Source organism: Dermacentor variabilis, chromosome 8 (genome assembly GCF_050947875.1).
Source record: "Dermacentor variabilis isolate Ectoservices chromosome 8, ASM5094787v1, whole genome shotgun sequence".
Taxonomy (NCBI): Eukaryota; Metazoa; Arthropoda; class Arachnida; order Ixodida; family Ixodidae; genus Dermacentor; species Dermacentor variabilis.
Window position 1 is genome coordinate 115,398,090 of NC_134575.1, and position 11,259 is coordinate 115,409,348.

The following is an 11,259-nucleotide window of genomic DNA, read 5'->3' on the forward strand; positions in this document are numbered from 1 at the left end:
ATGTTATCGTGGTCCAGTCTGGCGCTAAAAGGAGCTCTGTCCGCAAAATTGGGGTGGCATAAATTAGAGAGAGAGAAAGATGGAGAAGAACTCTATGAATACATCCCACACTTCCTGTATGAATGAAACAAGCAAAGAAGGAAAGAAAATTCATTATCTGGTTTGTTTTTTCATCTTCATGTTTCATTCCGGTGTGATCGCACGCATTGACGCATAACCAGGGGCAGCTGTTATACCGTAGAGAGCATTCGATAGATAGGCCTTATTGTCTTATCAAATTAAGCGAGGTATTATTTTGCACCTTTATTGATGGCCCCGGAAACGACAGAACCTCTCCTCAATAAGTACAGGTGTCCTGATATTACGCGCCACAATAACGAGAGCTCTGGACGGCTATTCCTAATCATCTAAATTCAATGTGTCATAATTTTATTACTTTGACATAGTGAAAGTTTTTTTGCATATTGGACGGCGAAGAAGTATGGCAGTAGCTAAGTGTAGTGTGCAGTGGAGCAAGGTGGAAATAAAATGTTCGGATGAATTCTCGGAATGCCTTTGCGCTCGGGTATCCGCGACGAGGTGGGAGTTGGTGACCATACTTAAAGGGTTAAATGTATTTTCTAGACGAAAGATTTTTTGCTAAAAAAACAGCCTTGCAGTTAAGCTGACTTGGAGATATTTTTCCAAATAGTTTCGAATAGAGACCCTTAGCTTGCTCATGAATAGAAACTGGCACTGGAACCTTCACCATTTATGTCCCCCTTAACGACCAGTCAAACCGTTCACCACCATGATTATAGCCTGGAGTCTTAGTGTGCCGGCGCACACATATTCGAGTTGTTTTTCTTCCACGTAAAGTACACGGCTATAATTGCTTACCTCGAACATTCAATTACATTATCTCAAATCACATTCAATTAAATTACAGCTGTTTATTCACTCACACCGTGTTATTCGCTTCTTCAGCTAAAACACCTGCTTGGCCCATAGACTAACGCTTTCTGAGCATCGCGTGCAACGAAGGCACTTTTAAACTTCTTCCGAGGCACTGTTAACATTGAGGTGTTTTAGTTTGTTCAGTGTAGCGGTGCGCTTCGCGTACGTTCTATATATATGTTTTGAACCATGCACATCATTTTATTTTTCATCCTTTCCACCAGGACTAGTATTCTATAGGCATACAAACAGGGCAAATCTCTTCAGGATCAATAATATAGTATCTGTCTCTCTCACTCTGCTTTCTTTACGATGGTCACGCTACTTGTACTTGGGTCCGCATAATGTAAGAAATAAAATAACAAATATGCGGAACAGTGAGAAGCCCTTACTTCCTCTCGTTTGGAGAAATAGAATGGGGATAGCGGTTTCCTCGATCACCGACGAAAGCAGCCGCATCACTGTAGCAAGCGAACACGCTGAAACGATATTACAAACGCCCGAGCTCTCTGGATGTAGCTCAGCGTTTCCGCTGGCAGGAACACTCCTTTTCCAAGCACGTGGCCAGGCCTAAGGCTTCCGATTGTGGTGGTAGACCTCGCTTCAAGTTTCTTTATTTGTGTATTTTGGCAAAGGGTCTTTCGACGAATTAGAGATGTCGACATCGCAAAACAAGATTACAATCGATTAAACTGTATGCCCATCTACAAGCAGATTGCGCCTGATTACGATTAGAGGCCTCTAGATATTTTTAAATACACCAGGATGGATGGCGTAAAGGAATCAGAATCAGATAAACAGTGCCGTAGAGTCAGTTGTGGGTCAGGAAGCATATTCCGCGTTAAGGCATTGACAGTGACAAAAACAAAAAGAATGATAAGGCCTTATTATAACTATGCCATACTGAAGTCTGTACTCGTGTTTTGCATCCGAGGTAATGCAGGCTGATCAGACTAGAGAATTTTGCTTGATAATGATTATGACCCTTTTGAAAACGTAGGACCGTGATGCATCAGTAGCTTACCAAGCAAAGGAGGTATTTAATCAACTTATACGGTAGAGTTGCTTTCCTTAATACATTCATATCTAAAAACAACAATCGGTGTGTTATATTCATGGCCCTTAATTCGTGTAGTGTATCAGTATTTGCCGTGTCATCCGAGCAACCTACAATGAAAAATTGCACACCCGGGCTTCAAACTGGCCAGGAGGATCAAATATTTCCACGGCCCAGCATATGATGCATGCTAACGTGAATTACTATGTGTTTAATTGCGCCTGCTGCTTCTGCAAAACGGCTGATTTTAGGATTTATCAGGACAGAATACCAAATGTTATTGTTGTTCATGTTCAATTTCAACACACTACTCTGCAACCAACAAGGCATGGAACGACCGTATACGACATGCCGAAACGCGTGTTCATAGCATGTCGATATCCGCTTGTCTAAGTGTTGTACGAGTTCTGTCCGTGCGTTTTACAGCTATCTCGCGCGTTTCCTTTACACCGATTTGTCAGGCTACCAAATCTTGTCGTAGCTTTAAATACAGGCTACCACCATCATCTACACCGGGCCACAAAATATTACAGGCCTATAAATCTGAGAAAAAGCTGAATATTTCCTCAACCTCACAGCGCAGCCTGGTATTTGCATTTCGGGCCTTGAGTGGAAAATGCTAGCAACACTGTCGCGAGCAGTTTTACTGGCTAGTGCTACAGGTTGCTCGGGAATTGAACGTTTTCTGAGATCACGTGGTCCCTAGATTCTTTGGCCGGCTATACATATATTATGTATAGCTGTAGCAATAGTAAAACAATTGAGTTCTTATGTAATTTTCTTCTTAGTAACCTGTGCTAGCGAAGTACGAGTTTTATAATGTACACTATGTGATAAGAAATAAGTTGTCTTAGTATAATTTCGCGGTGAAATGTGTTCTTCTTCCTGCTTGCTTCTCGCCTTGTTCGCTTCGGAGGAGATAACGATGCAGGGGACTGCTGGTACTTATAAGGTCGCATATACACTGTCCACGCTCAGAGCTTTTAAATGTCGGTGTAACGGATGGGAAGAGCATTACTTTCCTGTATTAAGATAACGTATTCGCAACAGCTCTCGCCTTCGCCTAATTGATCAGGATGCTTGGCTTCCCCCCTCTTCCCCTCTTCTCCCCGGAAAGATAACTGCTGAAACACCATGCTCCTCGGTGGCCGCGAGCATGGCTATGGCATTCTCCTGCCAACGTCAAAAACATCTTTCATACAGGGTCATGCCAGCCGCATTCCAACGTATAAATGCGAGTTTACCATGTTTTGCGCGAATATAATCAACACTGATTAATTGTATGTAGACTGGAAGCCATACGGCGTGCCGCATACACCCACTGTGGGATTTCGGTACGTTAAGTTCCATACATTTGGATAGGCATGACCAATGGGCTCATTATCGATATTTATTTTCTTTTAATTTGGAGCGTTATGTAGCGCCAGAATCAGTGGCTCTTCCACGTGGTTTGAAAGCAAGTATTCCCGTCAGCAGATGCGCTATGCAACAAAAAGACACGTGGTGTGCTTACAGAGCTGTTTTAGCACGTTCTCTCGCTAGAGTTACGTGACTTCTGCATTTATTGATTGATCAACACTCTAGCGACATCTCTGTTACATTGCACGATGCCGCATATAGCAATGAGAGAAAGCGGCATCGCAAAAATGATTTACCGGAGGAGGGCTCGGAAGCGTGTTGTGTAGCACGCTGTGACAAATGTGCGACACCGCGCCGCTTTGACGACGCCGCTTTATGGACCGAATTGAACCGGAAATACGAATACACCCCCCCCCCCCCCACAAGAAGAGCAAAAAAAAAAAGATTATCTTTAATGTCCGGCAGGCAATACCATTTTATCTCTCAGCTATTTGGAGTGTATTTTTTAAGTGTGAAGTGCTCCGGCAAGCGCCGAAACGCGCCAGTTTTTATAGGTCGCTCCCTGAACACCAGGCAGGTGATGAAAATTATTCACCGGGGTTCACGGTATTTGAAAATCTTTAAAAACATCTTTTCTTCTTAGCGTCTTTCAGTCAGGAAAAAAGAAAAGGAGTTTTTTTCAGCTTTTATTTATCATAATATAAAAGCGTTTATTAAACATGTTACAAATAATTTCTCCATTTAAGTTATTAAACGTCACAGAAACTGGGCGCCCACAATATAAATAGGACAGAGAAACGTGACACTACTGTGTGTGCTAGCGCACGCCCTTCTTTTTTTTTTATTTCTGTACTTCGTCTCTGGCTGTGTCGAGCTCACCTTAATTATTCTCCCAAGACTGATTCTCCTAAGCGAGCCTGCAGCATCGCCTCTGATCCCCAGCCTGAGTGCGCATTCTTTCGCGGCGGATTTGATCGTTCTGCGCCACTCGGTCTGCGCACTGGGGAAGGCACCACGTGCGATCACTACTGTAGTTCCTTGTCACGCGATATCGTTTGCCTCTATCGCACACGCGATAGAGGCAAACAAAAGCGTACAACACGGCAGGTGTATGCACAGTCGAACTAGACACGTGAAAAGGTGACCATATCGGTTTATCGACTGCTCAGCCCCGCGTTAACATTTTTCTCGTGTCTACAGACGACAGCGCTCGTCAAAGACGATCTTTTAGACCACCACCAAGGACGTGTGAGGGCAAAGAAAATCCGATAATTACTCCGCACATATGCTGTCGTCTAGGGTTCAAAGCTCTGCCACGCCCTGCACGTGGACAACGAGAGGCAAAGCACTGTGGCGAATCAATAGCCTTGACGGCTATTCTGCGAAATACAGGTGTGCGCGGGGTTCGAGGATGTTTAAGGCGATGCTGTAGAATGGGGAAGGTTCTACGGACTCCTGTGCCGCGCTTGCACAGCAACAGTTTTTCCGACTGCTGAATTCGGTACTCATCATGGGAGAGGTCGATTGTGGCTACACAAAGAGTTCTGCAGCAAACCAACAAAGGAGGCTTAAACGAAAAAAAAGCATGGTCTCGAACGTTCTTTTTTTTTCAGCAGCTGCAAGATGGGAAGAAATGAATCATTCCATTTGGTTAACTTGAATGTAGGAATGGAGGTGTCAACTCAGCAATGCACCTGCAAAAAACCAAAAATAAGAGTGCATCCTCTAGTGAACACGCTGTTCGCTCGCGGCTCAAGAAAAAACGAATAAACCCACGTGAAGTAATAAAGGCGCTTAGGGGCTAGTTAATTCGTGTGTGCGCGCTTTGTGAGCACGCCTATGTTTCTGTTCACGTATCGTCTTCTTCGCGCAGTTTGAAATTTTGCTAAACCCACGTGCAAGCATTCGTCGCGGTGTTGACTTCTACTACAGCACGAGTGCGGAGGCAGCCGTGCACAAACTAATGTGTTTCAGATTACGGCCACCCACCGTAGAAAAGAGAAATGGCACCATGCAAGAGCCGTATTTATTCCAACCTAGGCCGGCCGCCATTCTAAGGCTACCTGCTAAATTCGGAAGGTGACGAAAAAAGAAAGCTTTCCACGCATGCTAGTCAACTCAGACAAACTGTAGTTGACAACAGCTGCAAAAAAAAAAAAACTAGATCCATTTATTACCAATGCCCAGTGTAAGCCACCAAATTTTCCGGCTGACTGTAGGCAGAGCAGATGTACTCATACAGCCTGCTCGGTTCCATTATGTCAATGTCTCGCCGAAAGCTGTGAAAAGCTACGGGAGCGGATAGTAATGGCAAGTGCTGACATTTAATTTTGGCATTAGCGGAGCGCCTTTTTCCTGTTCGGAACACCTCCTAACAAAATCCTCTAACCTACGCATAGTATGGTGCTGGGCTGCTGAGCACGGGGTCGCGGAATCGTATCCCGGCCACGGTGGCCGCAATTTGATGGAGGCGAAATGCGAGAACACCGCTGTACTTAGATTTAGGCGCACGTTAAAGAACCCCAGGCGGTGAAAATTTCCGGAGCCCTCTACTACGGCGTGACTCATAAACAGAAAGTTGCTTTGGCATGTGAAACCACATACTTAAAAAACAACTACTCCTACCTGGAAATTTGGTAACTTATGCTCGTATGACAACCTGATTATCCCAAGCCTGAAATGACTTGTTTTAAAGCGAAGCTTTCTTTGCCTCTTCCTTCGTGATTAAAAATAATGCACAGCGCGAAAGACAAGGACTGCGAAGACGACATACACAGCGATGTTAGCTTTACAGCGCTGTGTATGCCGTCTTCGCAGTCCTTGTCTTTCGCGCTGTACATTATTTTTGATCATGAATTACGCACTAGCTCAAGCAACCCTTCTTGTTCTCTTTCTTCGACTTTCCTGCTGCTGCTGCTGCTGCTGCTGCTGCTGTCGCGCACACCGCGTCGGGGGGTGGTTCAGAGCGTGTACATAGATGCCAGACAAGAGTAAGATAGGAAAGGCGACGGGAGAAACTCGGCGTCGCCCCACCGTGTCGAATGGGCACAATGCTTTCTGGAGCGCCCTGGCCGTCGCCACATTAGCCGCTTGACAGCTGTAATTATCCGTGACTCCCCTCAGAAGCATTGCCGAAGCTGCAGCACTTCCCTTTCTACTAACGTGCCAGGCCAGAGGAGACACATCCAGAACTGTAGAGAGGAGAGAAGGAGAGGGGATACAGGATAAGCTTGCTGCTACGTTGTTGCTATTTCTGAAAAATATACGCCTTGCAAATATGTCGAGCGGGCGACTTACGCAGGGCGCGCAGAAGCAGGGCCGAATTAATTAAACCGCACCGCAGGGTCCAGGAGACACTACGGAAGCGGTCGACCGTCAAATCAACATTGCAAGAGGTCGTGGATTTGTTCCAAATCGCGGCAGCCACATTTCGACGGGGCGAAATAAAAAAACGCACGTGCACTTAGATTTAAGACACGTTAAATGACATCACGGTGCCAAAATTAATCCGGAGTCCGCCACTGCGGTGTGCCTCATAATCCGAGTGTGGTTTTGTAAGGTAAAGCCCCGCGAGCCAATTCAAGTTGAATACTTCTGCAACAATACGATGTGCCTTGTGAGGAAATGACAACGCTCAACCCTATGAAAAGTTATCAAATATGGCGCACAACAACGCCTCAAGTAAACATCTAGCCCTTTGTGTTCTGTGCACTACGCAGACGAACAGCAGGGGTGCACGCAAGGTAACGTTTAACATCAACTCACCACTCTCGTGTTAGCCTAAACGTTGAAGAAATTAAGTTTTGGCCGTCAACATTACCGCTAATTATCGTCAATCAAAGCCTCCAGCAGGGAAAGCTTCGCATACATCGATTCCCACAGTGCGTGTAATCTGGATATTTTTTTAAATTCTTCTATTCATTACATACATTCAGCTTACTGGAAGTGTCCTGTATATGCAAGCGACCATATTCCGATCAGCAAGAAAAAAAAAGAAAGTGTTTAACAAGGCTATAATAAATATAACCTCGCAGAGTCACTTTCCTGCAGAGTAGGCCAGGAGCAAAACGATAGCGCAATATTAGGCATCGAATGAAGGTTCTTAAAATATTGTGCGTTTGCGGATTGTCGCGATCGTGCTGTGCTTTTGTTGTCTCTGCGTTTATTATTTTTTTTTCGAGCTGTCATGTACGCAAGAAACCTAGCAGACACCTAAGATCAGCTGCCGGTCTTTCTAAAGCTGCCCGGTCAAGCGACATGGCGCAGGCACGCATTAAAAAGAAAATGAGAAATAAAAACAGACATGGTTGTTTCTTTTTTCTTCTTAAGTATTTGTACCCCAAAAAGATTATGGAGTTTTACATGCCAAAAACCAATTGCTGATCATGAGGCACGCCGTAATGGGGGACTCAGGAATTTTTGGCCGTCTGAGGTTCTTTAACGTGCGCCGAAATCTATGTACACGGGTGATTTCGCCTTCAACGAAATGCGGCCGCCGTGACCGGGATTCAATCCCGCGACCTCGTACTCATCAGACCAACACCATAGCCACTGAGTAACCACGGCGGTTTGTTTGCACCACCAGACGTCAGCAGCTAACAAGAAATGCACAAGTTACACGCCTATACAAGTGCAGTTCTTAATAAATAAGGCCTCGTATTAACATAGAAATCAATTTTCTTCTTTAAAAGTGTAGTGCCTTGTCGAATAAGGAGGAACAATAATGATATCAGCAAGCGACGGCTGCAATCGCCCCACAAGACATGCGTTGACATGCATAAATTAATACAGGGAAAATTGCAAAAAAATCCGATGACACCTAAGCGCTTCTTAGGTGGCGGTGCCCCTCAGGCGGCACGCGCTCCGCATTTTAGTCATTGTTTGTGGAGGCACTGTGCTTTCTGCGTTCGTTGGACGCATGTGAATTACGTTGCATTGGAAAGCTTGCTGCCTGCGCTTTACTATGTCACCTAGTGTTATCGCCTAGCCTGTAGCGTTCACGCTGTTTTGACAGCAGTCAAAACAGTGTGAGCAAAAAACGGCGTTTTTGCTCTATTTGCCTCCGTTGTACTGCGTTTCCGGCGGAACTATTATGCATGAAATATGAATGAAATGTTACGCAAGATTTCAATGAAGAGATATTGCGTCTAAAGCAATCAGATATTTATATAGGCACTGATAAAAATGGGCTAAACTATAGAAGTTTGAGAAAGAAGATTTTTTTTTTTTCAACTCAGGTCAACAAAATTTCGAGGTATTCAAGGCTACAGTGCGCTTATAGTCTCTGCGAAGTTGTTTTGTGTTCTGATGAACCCAGTTCGCGCTTTACTCTTACTTCAAATTGGCAATTTATAGCTGTAGTTGCTCACGCATTACCGAAGGAAGGGCAAAGCTGTTCAATATGAAACTGAAATTTTCATGAAACAAGCAGCAAGACCTTTTTTGCAACTCTGCGAAGAGACAATAGTCTTATGTTAATTAAGGAATCTCAAGGAAGCAGTGAATTTAGCAACTTTTTTTCTGCCGTCCACGTCCATGCAAATTGACATTCTTTTCCATGTACACACTAATTCACGATGAGTGTTGCACATTCGTAAACCCATACAATCTCTTGAAATTACTGGCACTCACGTGTTTTACGAAGCAGTGCGAATAAATATAGAGTTTTATTAGGTAGATAGACCGTTTATTTCAAATAAATAGAGAGCTTTAGTTCAGGGGAGGCAAGCGGCTTGCGTGCGCAAGAACTAAGGGCGACGGTCAAGCGCATGCGCAGACCGCTACATCTACTTGCGTACTTGGGTTGTTGGGGTGGCCGAAAACATCGCTCCCCCAAGGGTGTCACGTTACCCACATGACTCTCGCGGCGTACGAGAACCCACGAGAAGCGAGACCATCGGAGACAAGCCGCCCAACCCGCCACACAGACGGGTAACATGGCGGCGCCGGCGACGACGTGGTAAAGAAACTGGTCGCAGAGCCCACAGGCGCGCTGTCGCCGCAATGGCGGCATGGAAAAATTTTCAGGAGGCCTTAAATAAACAAAACACAGACCACAACGGATTATGCTGCACGAGATTCCTAACTGCAGTGGACAACAGGTATGTTTGGATTGCTTCAGCTCAGCCTCAGTCGCAACGCATAGGCGCGTACTTAATCTTACAAATATTTTGCGAAGTGTCGACAGACATCGCTTTCATATATATTAACTGCGTTTCACAAAAATCGTTTAACGTACTTTACTTTATGTGCTTGATTTCATATTTTAGATAATGATAACGCAGCAACGATCAGACGCTGACGGCGTGTCGAGCGCATGCGACCTCACTGGGGCTTCGGTTAGGGGCCGCTTACATACTAGGTGTTTCTGCTTGCGTACGCAAACGCACCCAAATGCTAAGGGCCCCAACACCTTGCGTTCCCTAAAATAAACCTTACAGGCCTTTTTGTGCTGGTGGTGCCATCTGTGCAAAATATAACAAGCTGTATCACGGATGGGTTCCATCGGCTGTCAAATGTGGCGCCACTAAACATTAGAAAGCGGGCAAGACGCGGATGGAGTATTTCTCCAGATTTGAGTATCTGACTAATTGTAGTCGCGGCGTTCACCCCAGATTTCTTTAAGCCCCTGTCTGCAACCAGCAACATGGTAAACGCGGTCCTAAGGAAGCTCATTCAATTGTGGCTGCTGGGGGAAAAAGAAAGAAAGCTCCGTGCATGGTACATCATGACTGCATGCCAGCTGTCCAACCGGTTAGGCGAAGTGCCATTGTGCCCAGTATAATTGCAGATAAAATGAGATTCCAGAAATTTTCTGGGTGCCCTCGTTCTTTCGCAGGTGTCTGTGGAAGCGTTTATGAATGGTACACAGAACTTGTCCTCGCCTCCTCCTAGTTCCAAGGCTTGTAAAACGAAATCTGGAAGCTTGCTTTCCTCAAGTGATCAGGCACGGTGTGTTTGGCAGAGTACTCTGTTTGCCCTATTCTATACGACGCCGGTTGTACGATAGGATTAAGACTAAACAATGAGCGAGTCCTTATTTCCCCAACCGCAGCTAAAAGTGCGGATAGCTGCGCAACTTGTAGCATTCTAAGCCGCGTGCAACAAACCGGATGCTACGGGTGCCGACGCCCAGTAAATCTTTGAAACTCGTGATTTCCGTAGGTGGTGTTTAGGTACAAAGATATACCGTGTTACGTCTCAACACCGCGAAGGGTACTAATGGAACGTCTGCCACGTGTCAAACCACCTCACATTGCTAACCAAACGTCAGCACGGCGTATACGACGACTAAAAGCGCTCACGCTACCTTTACCTGGAAACCGGTTAAAAGGATGAACGGGAGGGAACTACAACAATGAATGGATAGGCGCAGCTAATTAAACGAGTCAAACCACCACCCATCCCTCAGAACTTATGTAGCAGTCAAGACAGCGTGTAAACCGGCTGTTGCGGGATTCCACGAAAGGCGCTCTGCCCACCCTTGACCTTGCAGATTGAACGAAAAACGGGGTGGGTCAAGACGAACGAACCAGGTTTCGTTGGGTGATTTCTTATTTCTTCTACAAATTCCAAACCAGTTTCTTCGAGGCGGAGTTACTGCGGGTTATGAGTAACGCTGGCGTGGTTTCGCGACGGAGTCGACGATGGTGATTTGCTGCTGGACAGCCTTTTTATTGCCTAGTCGACTCGCCTAGGGAATACGATGGGAATAAAAACAGATACTTTTTGAGAGGGAGGGCAGAAGGTCCTGATGTGAACTGAGACGTTGAATTTGCTCCTGCGTGGAATGGGCTTCCGCACTGGAGCCGCGTTCATTTCTACAACTTGACATCGTAGCCGCTGGGCTTGGTGGATCCCATGCCCTGAATGCCACTGTAGCCTCAACAGTCGTTTATACGCGCCTA